Source organism: Eptatretus burgeri, chromosome 18 (assembly GCF_056783735.1).
Source record: "Eptatretus burgeri isolate ZD-2024b chromosome 18, Ebu_testis_v1, whole genome shotgun sequence".
NCBI lineage: Eukaryota > Metazoa > Chordata > Myxini > Myxiniformes > Myxinidae > Eptatretus > Eptatretus burgeri.
The window spans coordinates 26811001-26833148 of record NC_140978.1 but is presented as its reverse complement, the minus strand read 5'-3'; the positions used below and the strand labels follow the sequence as shown (position 1 = coordinate 26833148).

The 22148-nt window shown below is 41.5% G+C and overlaps 1 pseudogene; it reads left to right on the top strand.

Moving 5' to 3' along the window:
* Positions 1-563: 563 nt before the first annotated feature.
* LOC147008781 (uncharacterized) lies at positions 564-2915 on the top strand (annotated as a pseudogene).
* The last annotated feature ends 19233 nt before the right edge of the window (positions 2916-22148 follow it).

Sequence of the window (22148 nt, the reverse complement as noted above, 5' to 3'; positions counted from 1 at the left end):
ACTCGTCAAAAAGAGGTTACAAAGTTTGTGGAAGCCGAGAAGGAACTGCCAGAGATTCTGCCTTGGACAGCGAGTCGCCGGTAAGGCGAGTGAAGCACTTGTTCAGTGGTGTTGTCGGTTTTTTTGATGGTTTGTTGAATGGTTGTTCGATGTACAGATTTAATAACCTACCGAAAAGGACATCGCAACGCACACCTTTGATTCTCCCACTCGACAAAAGGAAGGGACCTGTCTCACATGTACTTAACAGAATAATAGTACAGGCATTATACAACATGACCTCATACAAATTGCAACAGAAACTCTTTCAACTGGTTTCTTCTCATAAATATGTCCTCTATAACATATCAAAAGTCCTAAGGAATCCAAGTGGTGGAAATGATTGAACAGTACTGAAATCGGTGATGGCATTTTTCTCCATTGCCGCCCATGTTAAAATAATGGATTTGTGCACGTCTGCTTGTGTGATGTCCACACAAACAAATCTACCAGAAACTTTGTTTTACATGACACATGATATTGGGTGCAGTACAGTGCATGTTCAAAAGGAAATTCACAACAAATTGAAGAGATTTGCATTGTAAAAACGGTCAAGTTGAAAGTTGCAAAATGTGCAATCAATGAAATCCATGTGTGGTTATTTGGCTCAGTTACTGTACTTTAACCAGAGAGTTGGTGTCAAAGCCACCCAATGCTCGCCTGTTTATACATTTATCGTTTTTAAAAGACTAATCGAATAATATTTTTTATAAAGCATTGCAGTGAAGTCTGATCCAAATAATTTTAAAGCAATATATGTATTTGTATATTTCAATCAGTAAAAAATAGTGTGGTAGATAAAAACATGAGAAAGGAAATAACTTGCACCAAAAACTTTAACATTTTCACGCTCACGCTCACGCTCACGCCGGGGGTATCGCGAAAGCTCTCTGTTCTTCGAACAGGCGAGCTAAAAATGAATGTGCAAGCTCCAGGAGGAACATCCAGATGTCTACCAGAGATTTGAAGAGGGATTCCATGTGGTCAGAAGAAGTGATCGCCTATGGGCTGGCCTGTCCGTAGATCTCATCATTGAACAAGTGCTAATGAGAAGCATGAAGACCAGTGGTGGCCTCACAAAAGGGCGAGGAATGACAGAACAGCAGCGTGTAACATTGCTCCTCGCCATGCCAGCTTGCGCTGAAGTCAACAATGAGAGGCAAGAGCTAACAGGAGTCAATTACAACACTGGTGAGCAAAACAAGGACATAACAGATGCAAGGCAAGCACGTGACCTGAAGGACACATGCAGTTCTGAACTATCTCCATGAAAGAAACCCCTTCTGCCCTGATCCAAGCTTGCGCAGCGTCTCTTTTGGGGTCCATGCACACACTACTGTGAATGTTGACAAGGCAAAGACCATCGGGAACACCATCTTGGCCAGCGTGGATGGACACACCACTGCTGAGTACACATTCATGAAAAGGGATCAGGCAATCACCTTGAGCACGCAATCATCAGTGAAGATTGGTGGTGAAGCAGTGCAGGTGGATCCTCAAGTACTTTTTCAGCGACTCACAGTTGCTGCAAAAGCATCACGAGATCTGGCGTCGGTATTCAAGTATGAGATGTGCAATCATCCACCAGCACTGTTTGACACCTCCTTAATGCTTCGACAGCCACAGAAGCCAGTGCTAGCAGATGCCATCTGGGCCCTCCTCACACCTGACCTTCCAGGGATCACAGGCCAGGTTCAGTATGTGCTGGATGGTGGAGCACTTGTTCAGCGCATCCCATGGACACATGGATACACATACAATAACATCTGCAGGTTGTACACCAAGTATGTCACAATAAAGTATGGGGAGGCAATTGTCGTTTTCGATGGTTCTGAGGGTACCAAGGACATGACACACCAGAGACGAGCAGGTAGGAGGCTTGGAGCAACCGTGACTTTTGATGAGGGCATGCCTGTTACAATGAAGAAAGACGAGTTCCTCGCAAACAACATAAACAAGCAACAGTTCATCAACATACTCAGTAGCCAACTGCAGAAGAAGAACTGTCAGATGTATCATGCTTCAGGTGATGCTGATCTCCTCATAGTGCAGAAAGCAGTGGAGTCTTCAACCACAACAAACACTGTGCTCATCGGTGATGATACAGATCTGCTCATGCTCCTTATCTACCATACCAAGCTCGAGTCACATGACCTCTTCTTCCAACCTGAGCCAAAGAAGAGCACAAAGAGCACACGTGTCTGGAACATCAAGGATCTCAAGCAGCAACTGGGTCCCAGTGTGTGCACTCACATTCTCTTCATCCACGCGATCCTTGGGTGTGATACTACATCCCGCCTGTATGGCATTGGTAAAGGAGCCACCCTCAAGAAATTCACAACCAGTGATAACTTCCATGAGCAGGCCACAATGTTTGACACACCATCAGCTTCCACATCAGATGTTGGGGCAGCAGGAGAGAATGCTTTGGTCTGCCTGAACAATGGTAAGCCTGGGGAGGGACTGAACTCACTACGACACAAGCACTTTTGTGAGAAGGTGGCTACTAGAACTTCTGATATACAGCCACAGAGCCTACCACCTACCTCTGCAGCAGCAAAGTACCACAGTCTCCGCGTGTACTACCAGGTGCAGCAGTGGAAGGGAACCGTGGATGAACTCCTGCCGCCAGACTGGAGATGGAGAGAAAGTGATGGGGGGGCTTCCCTGTCCAAACTGACTTACCACCAGCTCCCCAGGAACTCCTACAGGTCATCAGATGCAGCTGCAAGACAGATTGCAGCAGCCTAAGGTGCACATGCAAGAAGCACGACATTGAGTGCTCTGTTGCATGTAGCAACTGCAAAGGATCAAGGTGTGCAAATTCATTTCAGACTGAATGTGATGACGATGACGATGATGAAACCAGTGGTTGAGTAACCAGACAACCTAAAATATTGTGTTTCCTTATATAGTAAAGTAGTGCTGTTACTTTAAAATAATGTCTTCAGAAGCACATGACTTTTAATCGTCACACATTGTTAGTTGTGTTGGAAGCCTGGTGTTGGCACAGTGGTTAGGGCAGCGGCTTGGGATCCAAAAGGTCCTGAGTTCAAGCCCCGTTGGGCCACTGAATTAATACACCAGGGGGTTGACTCAGCCTGTCATCCTTCCGAGGTCGGCGAAATGAGTACCAGTGTACTGGGCCGGTGTATACCCCGGTTAAAATAGGTGTACCATATCCCTGCGTCGTAAGAGGCGACCAGGGTTGCGTCAGGAAGGGCATCCGGCGTAAAACATGTGCCAAATCACGATGCAGATCATACGGATGATCCGCTGTGGCGACCCCTAATGGGAGCAGCGAAAGAAGAAGAAGAAGAAGATTGTTAGTTGTGTTGAACATCAGTGCATGCACTATTAATGTATATATGCCAGGCCATAATAAATGCATTTAAATCATTTAGAGGTCATATCTGAAGGCACGGGTCATCTCAATATTAAAACCAGACGATCTTCCTATGGAAATATGTGTTTAGTATTACATATATAGTTAGAGCGTTGCCAAATATCCCATTATAAAGTAGCAAAAAGTGGTACCAGAGTACGGTTCAGAAACATTTTAGAAAAAATAAATAAATAAAATAAAATTAAATTAAAAATAATTTTAATTTATAAAAAAAAAAAATTTCCACCACCTGGATTCATAAGGACTTTTTATATGTTATAGAGGACACATTTATGAGTAATGAACAGATCAGATTTTCTGTTGCAATTTGTATGAGGTTCAGTCCTTATTTGTCATATAATGCCTGGACTATAACTGACTCTTGGGATATCTGTATCTTTGAATGCATATGGCTTCCAGATCCATAACAATGTATATATATATATATATATATATATATATATATATATATATATATATATATATATATATGTATATATATATAGGTATATATATATATATATATATATATATATATATATATATATATATATATATATGTATATATAGATAGGTATATATATATATATATATATATATATATATATATATATATATATATATATATATATATATATATATATATATATATATATATATATATATATATATATATATATATATATATATATATATATATATATATATATATATATATATATATATATATATATATATATATATATATATATATATATATATATATATATATATATATATATGTATATATATATATATATATATATATATATATATATATATATATATATATATATATATATATGTATAGATAGGTGTATATATATATATATATATATATATATATAGATAGGTGTATATATATATATATGTATAGATAGGTATATGTATAGATAGGTATATATATATATATATATATATATATATATATATATATATATATATATATATATATATATATATATATATATATATATATATATATATATATATATATATATATATATATATATATATATATATATATATATATATATATATATATATATATATATATATATATATATATATATATATATATATATATATATATATATATATATATATATATATATATATATATATATATATATATATATATATATATATATATATATATATATATATATATATATATATATATATATATATATATATATATATATATATATATATATATATATATATATATATATATATATATATATATATATATATATATATATATATATATATATATATATATATATATATATATATATATATGTATATGTATATATGTATAGATAGGTATATATATATATATATTTCTATATATATATGTATATATATATATATATATATCTATATATATATATATATATATATATATATATATACATATATATATATATATACATATATATATATATATGTATATATATATATATATATATATATATATATATATATATATATATATATATATGTATATGTATATATATGTATATGTATATATATTGTTGCGGTTCTCGGAACTACAAGAATTCAACAGATAGGTGTCCCAAGACAGTTATCCCATTATTGTACGTGTAGATAGTCCCCAACCTTTTGTCTAGCGGGATGACAGGGAGTGCGTTGTGATGGTCTAATAGTTAGGATTATAAAATCATTTTCCCCTTTTATCTCCACTCTTTTACTTTTCTGAGGTAAATCTGCCTGCTTTCCCCCTCGTCTCGTCTCGTCTACCATAACCGTGCATCAACGTCTACCCAAAAACCAGACATGTGCGGTGAGTCACGTATGCTTTGGCAGCAAGGTGGGCGGGCTGCACCAGTGTCTGCCCGAAACCCGGCCGAGGCTGGCGGACCACGTGAAGGGTCGGAGCCAGTCATAGCGCCCGACTCGGGCGATGACGTTGGATTCGGCATGGTCCCTCCCCCAAGCCTCGGGCTCTATAAAGGACGGAGAAATCCTCCGTGTGACCGTGTTGAAAAGTGTTGGTTGTTCGGAGTGGTGTTTTCACGTGGTGTGTTCCTGCCTCTTGACTCCGCCCATGTCTCGCCTTGATGATCCGCCTCCTGCTCCTCGTCTCCGCCCACACGACGTCGACCTCGCCTCCTGCCTGGTTCTGCCTACTGCTCCACCCTCGCACTCTGGACTCCACATTTCTCCACTCAAGTTCCTCCTTCAGAACACGATCTCCACACGTGCGGCTGTGGCCAGAACAACACTACTACTGTCGGGTACCGCACCATGGAGCATCCCCTCCCCCGAAACATCCCAGGTACCGAGAGCATAAGCTCAACCCCCTCCCTCTCTGGTTGCAAAAGTCCCTTCTCATTGGGGTTTCTTTTTCTGTGTGTGTGTGTGTGTGTCTGAGTGTGCTGACACCTGTCTGTTAAGTAAGCCTGTCGAAGAGCATTATTGTTGTTATTGTTATAAATCTCACATCAAGTCTGCTCTGTGTCTGCTTTAGTAATTTGCTTGTATTATTGTCACACACCACACCTCTCTCCTCTATCGCTGTGTTACATACCCAATAAATCTTTGTCGTACCACATGTTTTTCCACGCTTGTTTGTTAATAAATAATTATCTTTAGGAATGTTCCCAGCTCACCTTTGTCTTTTCTCTCATTGGTCCAGCATGGTTCGAATCCAAGTTGAGCCGGGTCTTTATTCCCAACGATGCATTCCTTCTAGCCGGTACGTCCTTGGCAGTGTCGCTTGGCTGCATCCGATCCAGAAAAGTGATCCGATCCGGTAGAGTGATACGGTTCAGACAAGGCGTACTGAGAGTGTGGTTCCCCGGTAATTAAACCACGTGGTTAATTAGGTAACCTGATTCCATAGACGGGAGGACCCGAGGTCACGCGGTTGAGTTATTGGCGTCCACTGTCCGTTATGCGAATCACCGCGTCATGGAATTATCCATGAGCGACGGCCTACAATTCCAGGGAGTCTGGTGGGAATCGACGTCGCTTCCCCCACCTTGTGGTCTTCTCACCCGACCCCGCCGGCCCATAACAATATATATATATATATATATATATATATATATATATATATATATATATATATATATATATATATATATATATTATTGCCTGGTGTTGGCGGAATAGTTGGGGTGGTGGGCTTATGATCCAACAATTGAATTGATACCAGGTGGGACTGACTGCCTGTCATCCTTCCAAGGTCGGCAAAATGAGTGCCAGATTGCTGGTTTCCTGTGTCGAAGTGGCGACCCGTCCAGGATTGTACCCCATAGCCAAGGAGACTGCTTCGGCAGCACCGATGCACTGCACAGAGTATGGTACCAATATGTATATATATATATATATATATATATATATATATATATATATATATATATATATATATATATATATATATATATATATATATATATATATATATATATATATATATATATATATATATATATATATATATATATATATATATATATATATATATATATATATATATATGAAAGTCCGTGGCAAACAGTGGGACACGATCGTTCTAATGGGACAAAAAGTCTTGAAGATTACAAAACACCGACATGAATAAATATTCAAACAAAAAAGGGGGCAGTATCCCTGGGTGCTCGCCTGATAAAATAATGATACTGAAGAGGAAGTCAGCGTGGGATGGAATCAGCAAGATGTACCAATAAACCATTGTTATCGCAAATACCTATTCTGGGGGTAAGCCCCCCGCCTCCTGTAAACACCTTTTGACTAAAAAATTTTAAACAGCGTGAACAAATTTTGGTCCATCATGGGTGATGAAGGTGGTGGTCAAGTTTCGTCAGAATTGGGTGTGTAGTTTCTGATAAGAAAGCAAAAAACTCTTTTGGAGGGCAACCCCCTCCCCATCGACCCCCTTTGGGCCCTTTTAATGCCATGAACAAACTTTGGTACATCCAAGGTGATGGAGGTTGTAGTAAAGTTTCATCGAAATCGTTTGTGTCGTTTCAGTTATACACCTTCGTTCGTTATCAGATATGAAGCTTTTGGCCAAGTTTCATCAAAATCGTGTGTTTGGTTCAAGCGATAATGACTGAAGTGTTTACAAACTAACTGACTGACTCACCTGCAGATACTGTTCGATCGCATAAGCTCAACTGATTAAAGTCCAGTTGAGCTAAAAATGTGAAGAAGACAACAGAAGTAGTATTTTTTTTCTTCTTCTTCCATCATTCAAATCCCCTGTTGAGTTTTGCAACCATTTAATTCCACGAGGGTGTTACGTCACTGTACAAGTTTGTGTCACGTGTCACAAAGGTGTCACATAGCATTCATGTCCTGCAGCGTCCCCTTGAGGAATTGTGATCGAAACACAATGCCCTTGGCATAGAAAAGCTGCGCTTCTCGAGTATCTTTCTTGCCATTAATTGAGTCATTGGACCTGAGAGGGACGAGAGAAGGATGATAGAAGGATGACAGAGGGATTATATAAGGGTGATGGAGGAAAGATAGAGGGATGATGGAGGTAGGATAGAGGGATGATAGAAGTAGACTGAATTTCGAAGCCCTTTCATGACAAAATCACAAAGAGCATGCATGGTAAATCAACCCACTTTGGTCGGCAATATTGAATACAAGAAGAAGAAATCAAAGAGTGGACAAATACAAGTTGAAAAATAATAATAAAACAAACGGGAAAAATTAACAATTAAACCAAAATACTACAAAGGATAACTAACTCATCCTGACATAACCGACCTCACAAATGCCTTTAGCACTGCATGTATCAATAAATGTCGCCAACTATCCAATATTCCAGGAGTATTTCAACTCCAATTTTAAACTAGCACATGTAAGGGCTTTTAAAAAAATACAATATAACATTGAATTTGCTCTTGTGTTATAAAATTAATGATTTCAGCTTGTTATGACGTCACAACTTTGGTTTGTGAAAGTGTATCATGATAAAACATGAACAAATTTTTCCCTTTCAAATTGACGTCAATCTCAAAGATAATGATCCATGGGGATAAGGAGAGGGGAGTGGAGCTCGTACAATACCACCAATCCCACCAGCTCGGCAGATTCCATCTGCGTCACTCTTCTGTTATTGTGTATGGCAGCTTGGCTACCAGGTAGCTATCATTTCTTGGAACACGGCTGTGTCGCTGATGCTGTGCCCCTCTACCAGTACACTGGTACTCATTTTTCCGACCTAGGAAGAATGACAGGCTGAGTCAACCCCACCTGGTGTTAATTTAACAGCCAACAGGGCTCAAACTCAGGACCCTAGGATCACAAGCCAACCATCATAACCATTAAGCCAACACCAGGATATCTACGTCACTCACTGGACATGACTGATGTGAAACATTCGCTGGTCTGATCGGGCCACGCACACTTACCGATGCAATGCAGTGAGATTGTCGGCGACAGCTTTTGATAATCGTGTCGTGTGCGGATGTTGACGAACATCGGTGACTCGTTTGTAAGATGTATTCGTGATGCGTTATCCGCGAAAATCGTGCATCATTGTGCAGTAAGAGACATTCTCCGAGAATAAAATATCATCATATAGTGTGTAACATTCTCATGCAGTAATATATCATCATATAGTGTGTTACATTCTCATATAATAAAATGAGTGTCAGGTCAGGTTCGATCTGTGACCTGCTACAGGTACCATGTAAACCTGTACTAACCTGTTCCATGGTCGGGTTGTCGGCGACTAAACCGTCTCCCCCACCAGGATTTCTGGTGAGGAGGGTGTTTGGATATGGACACCCATCAGGATTAAAAACAAAACCTGTCAAAGGGCGGAGGAGCTCCTTGTGAGCCAACGGCCATCCATATCTAGTGCCCAACTGTGTCTGCGGACGTCCTCCTGCAGTTGGGTCACTTCTTATTAGGAGGTTGGTGGCAGGATTTGCACTCCGGCCACCGTAAAACCCTTCATTCCGCAAAACGCAAAAACGCAAAAAAATCTGAAAACCCACTCCGTGGGAGTACCTCCTGTGCAGCTTCCCTTCGCAGGGCAGCTCACCGGATGATGGGATTGGGGCAAAGCCTTCGGGACCCCCAATCTTTGATAGGAGGGAAACCACGGGGTAACATCCCTGGGTCAGATTGCGGGAGAGTGTGTCGGAGTGGTGCTGAGGTGTCATCCACCAGACGGCAGTCTCCTTGGGTTAACCTGAGGCGGTCCCTTCGGGTGGGTGCCTGGAATGTCCTATCCCTAAGAGAGGATGATCACCTGTCTCTGTTATCATCTGAGCTCAAGCGTTTGGACATCGGGATTGCAGCTCTCTCTGAGGTTCGGAGACCGGATTGCGGCGAGATAATGGTGGGTGGTTATACCTACTATTGGTCAGGTCGCTCTGATGGTTACCATACCCAAGGAGTTGCTGTAGCTGTGTCCAATAAGCTGACCCCAATGATAATTGAGGTAACACCGGTCAACGAGCGTATTATGAGATTAAGGATTCGTCACTCCTTAGGTGTCATTTCCCTGGTCTCTGTTTATGCTCCGACTGAGGCGAGTGATCTCACCGTGAAGGATGCATTCTACGCCACACTCGAGTCTGTGGTTGATCAGTGCCCCAGACGAGATACACTTCTAGTCTTGGGGGATTTCAATGCATCAACTGGAACTGATAGGGATGGTTATGAGGTGTGTGTTGGTCCCCATGGGTCAGGAACTATGAACCAGAATAGCACTAAGTTCCTTGACTTTGCAAGAAGTCATGGACTTAGGGTGGCTGGTTCATGGTTTCAGCACCCGCAAGCTCATCGCTGGACTTGGTATTCCAACGCTGGCGGTGTGGCAAAGGAGATTGACCACGTCCTCATTGACGGTCGTTGGAGGATGATCCAGAACTGCAGGGTCTACCGGAGTGCTCAGTTCCTCAATACTGACCACAGGCTTGTTGTAGCAACTCTAAAGCTGCACCTTAAATCCTGGAGAATGGTACCATCCCAGCCGAGGCTGGATGTTGCAAAGCTCAGGGATGAGAGAGTAGCTGAGGAGTTTGCGAACAGGCTGAGTGGACACTTGGGGGGGTCTGGGTACTTTGGGGGGTCCTGAAGAGTTGTGGAGCGCCTTCAAGACCACCGTCCTTGATGTTGCCGGTGGATGCCTTGGAGCTCACCGCAGGGCAAAGAAGAATTTTGTCTCTCAAGGGACACTGGATACCATTGACCAGAGTCGCAGGGCCAGGCTGAATGGCAGAGCTGAGCTGTTCAGGGAGCTGAGGCGTAAAACTGTACGTACACTGAGGGTGGACAAGGAGGCCTATGTGCGAGGAATCTGTGAGGGGGTAGAGCATCACCTGTGGACAGGTGATTCTCGTCCCGCTTACAGGGGAATTCGCGCATTACGTTCATCCAAGCCCATCCCTCGGAGCACTACAGTTCGAGCAGAGAATGGTAGGCTCTTGACAGAGGAGTCTGAAGTGAAGGCCCGCTGGGCCGGTTACTTTGAGCGGTTGTACCAGGCTGATCCCCCAGCTGTCGAGTTGGACGTCAAGGGTGTTACAATCCCTGTTGCTGACCCTCGAATCAACTGTGGTCCACCTACGCTTGTGGAAACACGGGCTGCGGTGAACCAGTTGAAACGGGGCAAAGCTCCAGGGATCTGTGGCATCCATGCCGAACTTCTCAAGGCTGGTGGAAATGCTGCACTCGTGTTGTTGCATGCAGTTTTGTGCTCTGCCTGGAACACAGGCATCATCCCAACTGACTGGAAGAGGGGCCTTGTTGTCCCTCTCTGGAAAGGGAAGGGTGATCGCCAAGACTGCAACAACTACCGAGGGGTGACGCTGCTCTCAGTGCCGGGCAAGGTCTTTGCTCGGATAATTCTCGATAGGGTTCGCCACCATCTGCTTGAGCACCAGCGTCCAGAGCAGTCAGGCTTTACACCAAAGAGGTCAATGATTGACCGTATCCTTGCACTTCGTGTCCTCACCGAACGCAGACGAGAGTTTCGGCAGGGGCTGCTTGCAGCCTATGTTGATCTCTGTAAAGCATTCGATTCAGTGAATCGGGATGTCCTCTGGAGGATTCTTGGTCTTCGTGGGGTGCCACCAAAACTGATCGATCTGATGTCTGAACTCTACTCTGGTACTGAGAGTGCTGTGAAGTGTGGTGGTACCATCTCTGACTTATTTCCAGTTGTTACTGGAGTTCGTCAGGGATGTGTACTTGCCCCCACACTTTTCAGCACTTGTATGGACTGGATTCTAGGGAGGATCTCGGAGAGATCAAGTTGCGGTGCGTCATTTGGGAATGTCAAGACTCGGACCTTGACTTTGCAGATGATGCAGTCATCTTTGCGGAGACTTTAGACATCCTCTTGGGGGCCCTCGAGGTGCTGAATGAGGAGTCGGAGCCGTTGGGATTACGGGTTTCTTGGGTCAAAACTAAGATCCAGGCTTTCGGTGACATCTTGGATGCTGCTGTCCTGTCTGTGTCTGTTTGTGGTGAGGATGTTGAGGTCGTGGAGAGATTCACTTACCTTGGCAGTGATATTCATGTCTCTGTTGGCTGCGAGTCAGAGGTCAATAGACGTCTGGGTCGGGCCTGGGGAGTCATGGATTCACTGGATCATGGGGTGTGGCGCTGCCGGTACCTGTGCGGGAGGACGAAAGTCCGAGTCTTCAGGTCCTTGGTACTTCCAGTCTTGCTCTATGGGTGCGAGACTTGGACTCTGACCAAGGATCTGAGACGGAGACTTAATTCCTTTGGTACCAGGTCTCTTCGGAGAATCCTTGGCTATCGCTGGTCGGATTTTGTGTCCAACGAGCGGTTGCTGAGAGAGACTCGGATGAGATTTGTTACCTGCATAGTCCGTGAGCGTCAGTTGCGGCTGTATGGACATGTGGCTCGTTTTCCTGACGCTGATCCTGCTCACCAGATTCTCTCAGCGAGGGAGTCTCATGAGTGGAGGAGGCCAGTGGGTCGACCACGTGCCTCATGGTTGCAACAGGTTGACCATCATCTCAAGCAGATGGGGATGGGCCTGGCATCTGCCTGGGGGATGGCCAGACGGAGGCCCCTGGAGTACCGGCGGAAAGTGGACGCAGCGACGCGCTGTTCTGGCACATGCTCCCATACCTGACCTGATAATAAAATATCATCATATCGTGTGTAACATTCTCATATAATAATATATCATCATATAGTGTGTAACATTCATATATAACAAAAAATCATCATATAGTGTGTAACATTCATATATAACAATATATCATCATATAGTGTGTAACATTCTCATATAATAATATATCATCATATAGTGTGTAACATTCTCACATTATAATATATCATCATATGGTGTGTGACATTCTCATATAATAATATTTCATGTGGTGTGTAACATTCTCAAATAATAATATATCATATAGTGTGGAACATTCTCATATAATAATGTCATCATATAGTGTGTAACACTCTCAGATAAGAATACATCATCATATCGTGTGTAATATTCACAAATAATAATATATTGTCATATCGTGTGTATCATTCTCATATAATAATATATCATCATATAGTGTGTAACATTCTCATATTATAATATATCATCATATATTGTGTAACATTCTCATATAATAATATATCATCATATCATGTGTAACATTCTGATATAATAATATATCATCATATCGTGTGTAACATTCTCATATAATAATATATCATCATATCGTGTGTAACATTCTCATATAATAATATATCATCGTATTGTGTGTAACATTCTCATATAATAATATATCATCATATTGTGTGTAACATTCTCATATAATAATATATCATCGTATTGTGTGGAACATTCTCATACAATAATATATCATCGTATTGTGTGGAACATTCTTATATAATAATATATCATCGTATCGTGTGTAACATTCTCATATCATAATATATCATCATATCGTGTGTAACATTCTCATATAATAATATATCATCATATCGTGTGTAACATTCTCATATCATAATATATCATCATATCGTGTGTAACATTCTCATATCATAATATATCATCGTATTGTGTGGAACATTCTTATATAATAATATATCATCATATCGTGTGTAACATTCTCATATCATAATATATCATCATATCGTGTGTAACATTCTCATATAATAATATATCATCATATCGTGTGTAACATTCTCATATAATAATATATCATCGTATTGTGTGTAACATTCTCATATAATAATATATCATCATATTGTGTGTAACATTCTCATATAATAATATATCATCATATCGTGTGTAACATTCTCATATAATAATATATCATCGTATTGTGTGGAACATTCTTATATAATAATATATCATCATATCGTGTGTAACATTCTCATATCATAATATATCATCATATCGTGTGTAACATTCTCATATAATAATATATCATCGTATTGTGTGTAACATTCTCATATAATAATATATCATCATATCGTGTGTAACATTCTCATATCATAATATATCATCATATCGTGTGTAACATTCTCATATAATAATATATCATCATATCGTGTGCAACATTCTCATATAATAATATATCATCATATCGTGTGTAACATTCTCATATAATAATATATCATCATATCGTGTGTAACATTCTCATATAATAATATATCATCATATTGTGTGTAACATTCTCATATAATAATATATCATCATATTGTGTGTAACATTCTCATATAATAATATATCATCATATTGTGTGGAACATTCTCATATAATAATATATCATCATATCGTGTGTAACATTCTCATATCATAATATATCATCGTATCGTGTGTAACATTCTCATATCATAATATATCATCATATCGTGTGTAACATTCTCATATAATAATATATCATCGTATTGTGTGTAACATTCTCATATAATAATATATCATCATATCGTGTGTAACATTCTCATATAATAATGTATCATCGTATTGTGTGGAACATTCTCATATAATAATATATCATCACATCGTGTGTAACATTCTCATATCATAATATATCATCGTATTGTGTGGAACATTCTCATATAATAATATATCATCATATCGTGTGTAACATTCTCATATAATAATATATCATCGTATTGTGTGGAACATTCTCAAATAATAATATATCATCATATCGTGTGTAACATTCTCATATAATAATATATCATCATATCGTGTGTAACATTCTCATATAATAATATATCATCGTATTGTGTGTAACATTCTCATATAATAATATATCATCATATCGTGTGTAACATTCTCATATAATAATATATCATCGTATTGTGTGTAACATTCTCATATAATAATATATCATCGTATTGTGTGGAACATTCTCAAATAATAATATATCATCATATCGTGTGTAACATTCTCATATAATAATATATCATCATATCGTGTGTAACATTCTCATATCATAATATATCATCATATCGTGTGTAACATTCTCATATAATAATATATCATCGTATTGTGTGTAACATTCTCATATAATAATATATCATCGTATTGTGTGGAACATTCTCAAATAATAATATATCATCATATCGTGTGTAACATTCTCATATAATAATATATCATCATATCGTGTGTAACATTCTCATATCATAATATATCATCGTATTGTGTGGAACATTCTTATATAATAATATATCATCATATCGTGTGTAACATTCTCATATAATAATGTATCATCGTATTGTGTGGAACATTCTTATATAATAATATATCATCATATCGTGTGTAACATTCTCATATAATAATGTATCATCGTATTGTGTGTAACATTCTCATATAATAATATATCATCATATCGTGTGTAACATTCTCATATAATAATATATCATCATATCGTGTGTAACATTTTCATATAATAATATATCATCGTATTGTGTGGAACATTCTTATATAATAGTATATCTTCATATATTGTGCAACATTCTTATATAATAATATATCATCATATCGTGAGGAACAGAATTGAAGAAAAAAAACGAGGTGTGTGTGTGCATGTGTGTTCGTGTGTGTGTGTGTGCGTGTGTGTTCGTGTGTGTGTGTGCGTGTTCGTGTGTGTGTGTGTTCGTGTGTGTGTGTGTGTGTTCGTGTGTGTGTGTGTGTGTGTGTGTGTGTGCGTGTGTGTTCGTGTGTGTGTGTGTGTGCGTGTTCGTGTGTGTGTGTGTGTGTTTGTGTGTGTGTGTGTGTGCGTGTGTGTTTGTGTGTATGTGTGCGTGTTCGTGTGTGTGTGTGTGTGTGTGCGTGTGTGTTCGTGTGTGTGTGTGTGTGCGTGTGTGTGTGTGTGTGTTCGTGTGTGTGTGTGTGCGTGTTCGTGTGTGTGTGTTTGTGTGTGTGTGTGTGTGCGTGTGTGTTCGTGTGTGTGTGTGTGTGCATGTTCGTGTGTGTGTGTGTGTGTGTGTGTTTGTGTGCGTGTGTGTGCGTTTGTGTTCGTGTGTGTGTGCGTGTTCGTGTGTGTGTGTGTGTGTGTGTGTGTGTGTGTGCGTGTTCATGTGTTCGTGTGCGTGTGCCTGTTCGTGAGTGTTCGTGTTTGTGTGTGTGTGCGTGTTCGTGTTTGTGTGTGTGTGTGTGTGTGTGTGTGTTCGTGTGTGTGTGTTCGTGTGTGTGTGTGTGTGTGTGTGTGTGTGTGTGTGTGTGTGTGTGCGTGTTCGTGTGTGTGTGTGCGTGTGCGTGTGTCGTTGATTATCTCCATAATTCTAGTTTCACCAGGAGTTGAAGTATCCACCTTCATTTCGGTGAAGGATCGTGATTCATGGGTTAACTTGTGAAGTTGTGTTGTTCTCCGAGTTTTGTTCCCAGAGCTCTTTTCAGTGTCGTCACTGAGCCCCATTACCAGTGTCGTGGTCATGTTCCCAGGGATGGTTTTCAAAATCTCTATTTGATTGTTTGTGTGTATATCTGTGTGTGTGCACTGGTGTAAGGGTGTGTGTATACGTGCACTGGTGTATGGGTGTGCATGCGCTCGTCTCGTGGTCATGGTGTGTGGGTTACTCGTGTGAGGGTTGTGTATGTGTCGTGAGAGTTAATGCTCGTTTTAGTGCTGCATTACTTGTGGCCAAAACAGGAGTTATTGGGACTCGCTCAGTAGCAAGGTGTCCCTGAATGTCATGCATCTCCTCGCTATCCGTGGACTGACACCCTCCACTAGCTCATTCAAGAGTGTTGGATGCATCCTCTGAAAGTTGGCACGACACCACTCATCTTCTGAGGCAAGTTCCACAAGCAAGTTGTTGAATGCTCCTTGAGATATATATATATATATATATATATATATATATATATATATATATATATATATATATATATCTCTCTCTCTCTCTCTCTCTCTCTCTCTCTCTCTCTCTCTCTCTCTCTCTCTCTCTCTCTCTCTCTCTCTCTCTCTCTCTCTCTCTCTCTCTCTCTCTCTCTCTCTCTCTCTCTCTCTCTCTCTCTCTCTCTCTCTCTCTCTCTCTCTCTCTCTCTCTCTCTCTCTCTCTCTCTCTCTCTCTCTCTCTCTCTCTCTCTCTCTTCTACTTCTTCTTCCTCTCTCTCTCTCTCTCTCTCTCTCTCTCTCTCTCTCTCTCTCTCTCTCTCTCTCTCTCTCTCTCTCTCTCTCTCTCTCTCTCTCTCTCTCTCTCTCTCTCTCTCTCTCTCTCTCTCTCTCTCTCTCTCTCTCTCTCTCTCTCTCGCCCCCTGCTGGTCGTTGGTGAGTCGTGCATGGGTGTGGCGTCATGGCGGCTCTGTGTGTGCAGCTGTGAGTACTGTGCTGTGTTAGTGTTGTTCCTGTCCCTATTTCGTTTCCCTCTGTGTCCCCGTACGTGTTTGTGGAGTTTTTTTCCCTGTTTCCCTTCCTGCTGAGACGAGAGAGAGAGAGAGAGAGGGAGAGCGCACACGGTAGGTGCTTTGTGGGTTTTCCTTGAAACCTTCGGGTTTCTGGGCCTACTTTTTCATCTGCCTTGTTTTCATAGGCCTGCCGTTTATCGGTGGTTTCGCTTCTTCCTTTCCCTTATACTTCATTTGACCCACTTGCTGGTTGCTTGTGACGGTTTTCCTTTGTTAAACTTAAACTTCTCTTCTTTTGCTTTAAGCTATGGCAAACGGACGTTTGCACAGTAGTGTGTACGAGTCACTCACTCGGAAAAATGGAGTGACAATGACTCCACCTGATGGAGTTAGTGTTGAGAACGTGGTGATGGCTCTGGGAGAGCTCGTAGGAATCGAGAATGTTCTCGCCGCTTCGAAAATGAGCCAACGTGTCGTGGTTTTCTTGTCGGAGGAGCGACACGTGGCTCAGGCGGTCGAAACCGGTCTATCCGTTCCGCCAGACGTCTTCGTTAACGTTAGTTATCTCGATACGATGGCGGTAAAATTAACACTGTCCAACATCCCGCCCTTCTTCTCGAGTGAGGAGATTGTAGCTGCATTAAGCGTTTTTGGCACAGTTGTGTCACGAATCTCCATGATTCCACTTCGTCTCCGCTCTGACGCTTCAGTTCGCCACATCATGTCGTTCCGACGTCATTGCTATATCATTCTAAAAAACAACGCTCAATCGCTCAATGCAGTTATGACTTTAAAAAATAAAAACCGCAATTACCAGATTTATATCGCAACGGAGACCACAACTTGTTTTATCTGTGGTGAATCGGGACATTTAAAAAGCGATTGCCCCAAGAATATATTAAGTGGAATATCTAGAGTGGTCGAACCCATTGAGACGAATAGTGGTATATCTAGAGTTGGGAACGTTGGTGACGCTTCAAACTCGAACAATCTGCCTGGGCCGTCGAAAGTGGAGGTAAATCCCCCCCTCACGGATGAGGAAAGCTTCACCGTTGTTCCTTCAAAAAGGAAACATAAATTAAAGCATCTAAATGATAGCAATAGTCAAGATGTGACGGCGAGCTGTGCAAAAAAGATGGCGCCGGCTACCGAGAATAATGACTCGTGTTTGGAAGCAACAATAGATGCTCTTTTTAAAACGAAAAATCGATTTGATGTAATTGCTCCAGAGGATGATGACTTTTTTTTGTCGGTGGGGTTGGTGAACATGAGCAGGAGATTGGTTTTGTGCAGCAGGGAGCACACGTGACCACTCCCATAGTCACAGGCACCTTGGATATTAACACCGAATCCACTGTAACCCCCCTCCCTGTAAAGACCAACAGTGAAATGTGTACCGTTTCTAAGTCACCAATAACTCCAAACCTGGTTGAATCAGGGTGTAAAGCTTCAACTAGTGAAACACCAGGTTCATCTCAAGCGGAATATAACGTTCCTCCCATTAGTATTCTTCCTCCTCCCTGTCCTCTTCACCCTCCCACTCCTCCTCCTCCTCCCCCTCCCACTCCTCCTCCTCCTCCTCCTCCTCCCACGTCTAATCTTCTTCCTCTTCCCACCCCTCCTCCTCCTGCCACTCCACCTCCCCTACTCCTCCTCCCACTCCACCTCCCCCTACTCCACCTCCCCCACTCCTCCTCCCCCACTCCTCCTCCCCCCACTCCTCCTCCCTCCACTCTTCCTTCCCTGACTCCTCCGACTCCTTCTCCCCCTTTGGAATCAGAATGTGAGGCTTCCCTTATTAAACCATCAGCTCCATCTTTGGAACATAACGTTAATGTAATGGACACCGATCGGTACTCGGATTATGATTCCGACGGGGCCTCATCACTTGCTTCTTGTGGCAGTGCTGAAGCATGGAATGATCCAGTTTCCCAAGATTCGGAGAGTGTTACCAGTGTTCCACCTGCCGATATCATAAAGTTTCTTCATGACACCTTTCGCAAGAAACATGTTAAAATTAAAAACTTTTTCCCTGACTTATCCGGCTTTATAATCTCTGCGAAGCTTTTGCTCCTCAAAGCCGGACAGCTTGGTGTGACGGAATCACAAGTGTATCGACTCCGGAAATGCATCCGTAAAGCAAAGAATGAGCTGCAGACACAGAGAGACTAAGTTTTTGACACACCCTAACTCTGTGTTAGCCTATGGCCTTCTCTATAGCGAGTTTAAATATTAATGGGGGATGCTCCTCCATCCGTAAAGCAGAAGTTAAACAGTTTGTTGAGACAAATCACATTGATGTTTTACTTTTGCAAGAAACAAGATGCAGCTCCTCTTGTGCAAGTGAATGGCAAAGGACAATGAGGGGAAAATGGTTTTTTAGTAGTCTGGAACACCCAAGGGCTGGGGTGGCTGTTTATATACAACCCTCCTTTTGTAGTCCCAGTGTTGTTTTTAATGAGATTATCAAAGGGTATTTGATTTCACTCACCTTCACACACAATGGTTTTAAACACACCGTACTGAATGTCTACGCACTTAGCGATAGCACGGAGAGACTCGCCTTTTACACACACTTAGAAACTGCTCTTGTACACATTGATTTTGATGGACTTGTCTGCTTGGGTGGAGATTTTAACTGCACGATGGACCCCACCATTGACCGTAATGGAGAGGAGCCGCACCCAGCAAGCGCAGCGCCTTTGTTGAGAGCCTTGTCCAAGTTTTCTCTGGTTGATGTGTGGAGAATCCGCAATCTTTCTCTCCGCCAATACACGTGGAGTCGGTGTTCAAAAGGCCACCTATCACTTGCAAGATTGGACCATTTCTACATCAACAGTACCTTTTTAAATGTTGTGAGCAATATGGACATTATTCCGAGCGGCTTCTCAGACCATCACATGGTCGCACTTCGTATTCACCAACCAGTTCGGAATCGTGGTGCTGCCTACTGGACCTTCAACGCAAGCCTTTTGGATGACCAACTGTTTGTCGATGCCTTTGGTGTGTTCTGGAGAGCCTTGCTCCAACGTAAAACTTCCTTCCCCTGCCTTGGAAAATGGTGGGACAACGTCAAAGTGCAAATAAGATCCTTTTGCCAACAATATGGAGCCTACCACACCAAATATGACTCTGCCCTTCAATCCTTGCTTGCCAAAGAAATATTATATTTGCAGACCAACCTCTTGGCCTCAAATGATGAAAGAACCAACCTCTTGCTGGCGAAGAAAAAAGCTCTTCTTGCTGGACTTTGTGCAAAGCAAGCCAGAGGAGCGCTGATTCGTCTCCGACTGGAGAATTTGTGCTACCTGGACACCTCCTCTAAGTTCTTTTTTGGACTGGAAGATCAAACAAAGAGAAGTCAGCAGATAACTTCAGTAAGGACAAAGGAAGGAAGAATGACACACAATCAAAAAGATGTCAGAGCCTCACTCAGACACTACTTTACTGAACTTTATCATGCTCCGAAAATCGACAACAAAATGGTAACAGTGCTGACTTCTTCCTTACCTACCTTGTCAAAACCTGCAGTTCTACAAATAGACAAGGAAGTAACTTTGGAGGAACTCCAAGCTGCTCTTCAAACTCTACCCTCGGGTAAGGCCTCCGGCCTGGATGGAATTCCTGCGGAATTTTATAAAACCTTTTGGGACCTCCTCGGACCAGAACTACTTGAGGTTATAATCGACGGTCGACGATCAGGCTCACTGCCATTAAGCTGCCGGAGGGCTGTCCTCGCCCTTATCCCCAAAAAAGGAGACCTTCAGCAACCACACAACTGGCGTCCCATCTCATTACTCTGTGCAGACGACAAAATATTTTCCAAGGCCCTTGCCAACCGCCTTAAAGCCATAATCGAGGAGATCGTACACCCAGATCAGTCTTACTGTGTCCCGAAGAGGACAATTCATGACAGTATCTTCATTGTGCGTGATATAATTGACATCTGTTCTCTTGAGCAAAGGAATGTCGGGTTGGTGTTCTTAGATCAAGAAAAGGCCTTTGATACCATTGATCATTTTTATCTTTTCTCTGTTTTACGGGGGTTTGGTTTTGGGGAAAATTTTATCTCTCATGTGCAGTTACTGTATAACAACACTTTTAGTCTCTTAAAGGTTAACAACATTTTATGTCCCCCTTTCCCGGTTAATAGAGGCATTCGTCAAGGGTGCCCTCTTTATGGCCTCCTGTACTCTCTTGCGATCGAGCCTTTACTCGTTCGGTTGCGTGCACGTCTTCTTGGTTTCCTTCCTCAACCAATGGCGAACCCGTTTAAAGTGATTGCTTATGCAGATGATCTTTGTGCAATCGTTCGCTCGATTGAGGATGTCTCAGCCTTGGTCCGTTGCATTCATGAATTTGGTTTGGCATGTTCCACAAAAATGAACTGGGGAAAAAGCAGAGCTCTCCATCTTGGTCCACAAAATGGCGCCATTCCTCCGACTCTTCCCGAGAAACTTAAATGGGAAAGGGATGGAATTCTTTACCTAGGCGTCTTTCTTGGAACTGAGAACTTCATTTTAAAAAACTGGGAATCTCTAATAATTAAAACTGAGAGACGTTTACGAAAGTGGAAGGGCTTACTTTGTCAACTCTCCTATTGGGGCCGAACCCTTGTTATCAACAACCTTGCAGCATCAATGCTTTGGCACGTTTTTATAGCACTGCAGCCCCCAGATTTGTTTCTTTAAAAATTACAATCAATTCTTATTGACTTCTTTTGGGGAGGAAAGCATTGGCTCCAACCTGGTGTGTTAAACTTGCCTGTTTCTGAAGGATGACAGGGGCTGATTGCTATTACCAGCAAGGTGATGGCTTTTCGCCTCCTTTCGCTTCGCAGACTGCTGTACACGGACGTCTCGTGGAAGGCCTTGGCTCACTGCCTGCTTCGGCAGGCGGGGA